Here is a 4,030-nt window from a genome sequence, read left to right as displayed (position 1 = left end):
TATATACTGTGCATTATTCATTTAAGAAGTCATTATTCTTGAGGCCCTACCTCAAATTTTGTATTTATGTGTACAAATGCAATTTATGGTATTATATATTTGCCTATTATATACTGATATAAATTAGAATTTATCCTAATAATGTATGAGTTCACAAAACCCTAAATAAATGTCAGTGTTTAACCTGATGATTACAGAATTGTGTCTATTTCAAACCCGTTACCCACATTCTTTCTTTCTTAACAAGTGGCCCTCAGGTATTCCCAGGATTGATCTGTTTTGTTGGGAGAAACCTGGAACAGAAATGGAAAACTGCCTTCTTGGGAAAATGAGATATTGCACTGCTGCAGAAACAAATATCAATGAAATTGTTATATTCTTAGCCATTGGAATACACTAATCATCCCTCCTGGAGAAGGAGAAGGAGGGAGGGAGAGAGGATCTGAGTGAATCTGAACAGAAGGATTGGGCAAGTTAAATCCTTGGGTGTGTTTTAACGACCATTTTGTCAGTCTTCAATTCAACTTTATTTCAGTTCTGCAAACATTTACGTTGCTCCTCCACTGAGTCAGACCCCAAGCAACACTGAATAAAAAATAAAACAGTCCCAGAGCTCATGGAACACAGAGCTTAGCAGAAAGACTACCCATATTAAACCAACACACAAGCAAATAAACGTCATTCCTCTCCTTTTAAGTGTGTGGAGCCCGCACATTCCCTGCCCAGGGAGGGGCCCTGAGCTCTGGTATCATGTGTAGAGACTGGCAGCTGGACACTCCTGTCTGATCATGTTAACCCGGAAGCTTGACCCTGTCCTCCTCCAATAAACACAGACACTCGCATTCCACCTCCAACTTCAGCTGCCACGTGGGCAGGCTATGGGCATGAGCTGCACCGCTCTTGGTGGGAAAAGAGATGCCCTCAGAAGCTGATGCTGCAAACCCCAGGCCATGAGCATAGGTGTCCATCCTGTGGTAAGGAGGCTTTCACACACCCCCTCAGGCTTGTCCATAATACTGTGCTTCGGCAGGCAGATGGAGCCGCAAATACTAAACTCAGTGAAGACCTCATCTTGAAAGAAGAACGCTCCGTGGCATCAGAATTTGGTGCTGGCTTGTCATCCTTGATTTCCTTCCTGTGATGTATTTGCTCAGTTGTGTTTTAACTTTTTCTGGAAAATTCTCAAGCATATATAAAAGTGGAGAGTGTGGAAAAATGAACTCCCCTGTCCACATCACTCAGTTTCAACAACTATCAACTCATGTCCAAGTTTATTTCATGTATCCCTCTCCCCACTCTGAACTGAAACTTTATTTCTCTGGTGTATTTCAAAGCAGAGCCCAGACACCATGGAATTTCACTTGGGAATGCGCTGTTCTGTTTCTATAGCCCTATAGTATTTATTTTTTTTATTGAAGTATAGTTGATTTACAATGATGTGTTAGTTTCAGGTGTACAGCAAAGTGATTCAGTTATACGAATGTGTATGTGTATATATATTCTTTTTCAGATTCTTTTCCATTACAGGCTATGAGAAAATATTGAGTTCAGTCCTCTGTGCTATATACAGTGGGTCCTTGTTGGTTATCTAGTTTATATATAGTAGTGTACTATGTGTATGTACCCCTTTAAACCGTCTTTCCCTAAATGGGGATAATGCAATGTGGGAAGCTTAGCGTCCACACATCTGTAGCAGGTTGATCTACTCTGGGCTGTTAAAGAGGGTACAAGGATCTTTCTGGAAGGAGCTAATGGTGTTTGCTCTGATACCTCCCCTGGCTTCCTGCGTCCAACCTTTCATCTCGTTTTCATTTGTTTGGCGACTATTCCTCCCCCTGGACTTTGTGGCTATTTTCCTAAGGAGCTCATTCCTGCCCCTTTGTTCTCTGCTTTTGTTCATGCCTCCTTCCTGCATCTCCTCAGATGTCTCTCCTGGAGCCAGACATTCAGAATCTCACAGCTGCATAGAAGTCCAAGGTCATTTATTCCAGCATCTCTGATACACAGATTCTTCTATGACAGTCTGTTTTGTGGGAACTGGATTTACAAGGCAATGCAAGGAGGGTGGGTAGTCGCTGTCTGAAAGGTTCACCATAGGAGCCTTTTACAGGAGAAAGCTCCTCCCGTGCCTTTCTCAACTTGACAAAAGTGGATTTACTTCTCTGAGTTACACATTCTACTGCATAAACTGAGACTGTGTGTGGTTTGGGCCGCTCCTTTCTTGCCTTTTAGTGTAATCTGTAATTTTATGAGAATTTTCGTATTGTACGTCATTGAACCCAGCCCCATTCCCTTTTGCAGAAAACTTCTCCTGTTGCTTGTAGGATGAGGAGAAAATAACATCTGGAATAGAGTGTGGATCGGCATTGAAACAGAATCACATTTTCATCATTATTGATCCATTCACTCATGTATTTACTTTTACACTCTACTCAATGTCTTAATTATGTTAAGATGTTAATATAGTTCCAGTACCTAATAATTTGTGACACAGTAGGTAATAAATGCATTTTTTATTCAAATGAGCAAATACTGAGTACTGGCTCTGTACGAGGAACAGAGCTCAGTGTTATAACATGTAGGAAAAACACGAGTAAGACTTGGTCTCTCCCTCCAGGTTACTCAGAGTGAGTGGGGCTTTGAGACAGGTACACACGTTGCCATAACACACGGTGGCAAGTACCAAGTGTGGCCACAGGATTTAGGACAAGAACATACTGAGGGGATGCAGAGGAAGAAATTCCTTCTGGCTGAGAGGATGAGGCAGGACTTCAGGAGATAGGGACACGGGGAGGGTTTTGACCATGAGGAAGGTATTAGGATGAACTTCCCAGGTGGATGAAAGCAAGTGAGTGATGGTATGAGGATAGGACTCTTTCAAGGAAGAGTGGTGGTCGAAGTTGGAAAGCATCACATATGCTTGTGGAAGTGAGAACTAAGGCTGAAACAGAGTTTAGGACTTGACAGGCAGGTGCCTCCAGTGGCAACAAGAAGAGTTTAGAGGCTCCCGGGGACGGTTATTGAATCATGGAGAGATATCTCCTGGCAGAGGCATCCATGATGCCGGAGACAAAGCACTGTCACGAGTTCAAGTGCCAGCTCTATATCTTATTAGCACAGTCTCAGTTTTCTTACTGGTACAGTTGGAAAACATACCCATCTCACATAATTGCTGTGAGCATTAAGTTAAAATCTGTATGTGCAAATTTAACACCACAGATAAATGTTGGATGTTTACTGTTATCGTCAGATCTGTGCATTCGGAATATTGACCTGGTCACAGTGTCAAGGATCGGTGGAAGTGGGGAGAGACCTGGGGCAAGAACACTGGTTTGATTGTGCAAGAAACCAGCCTTTTCAAAATGTTAGAAGAAACACCAAGACACCAGGTCGTAAACCTAGAAACATAGGGGTCTGTTTACAGGTAATCTCCTTTCTGACTCATGTGACTGGGGCCATCAGCGGTTATACTTAAAAATGTGAGCAATCAGCATGGAGATGACACCAGCCAATAGGGACAGAGGCTGGAGCATGGTCCTGGAGACTCTTGCCCTGCCAGGTGCTGCCATGTTAGTTTCTGGATCTTGGCAAATTCTCAGAGTCCAGGGGAGGTGCTGGGATAGGGGTGGGGCTTTGAGGAGGGACTCAGGATTCTCAGGACAGCCTGGATGTTCTTATCCCATTACTCGGTTCCTCCTGCTTTCTCCTCTCACTCAGGAAGGGGAGGCTAAGGCATTCTGTGGTTATTTATGAGGGATACTCATTTGTACCATTTGCAACCAGACTGCATGCCATCTGCATCCCATGCTGGTGTTGGGGAGAGAGGCACCGAGAGAGCTTTGGGTGCTACCTTCCAAGGTTGTATGAATTTGATCTTTCTTGCCTGTGGGTTTTGAGAAGAGACCATAATAAAAAAAATCACTCTGCCCCACTTGCTTGAAAGTGGAGAGCACTGCTAAGCGTAGGCTTGTGACTGTCTTGGTGTGCGGTCCCTCTCTTTTCCTGCCTTCAGGTGAGTGTTTCTTATACA

This window comes from Globicephala melas, chromosome 8 (genome assembly GCF_963455315.2).
Source record: "Globicephala melas chromosome 8, mGloMel1.2, whole genome shotgun sequence".
Lineage (NCBI taxonomy): Eukaryota > Metazoa > Chordata > Mammalia > Artiodactyla > Delphinidae > Globicephala > Globicephala melas.
Note: the sequence above shows the minus strand (reverse complement) of the source record.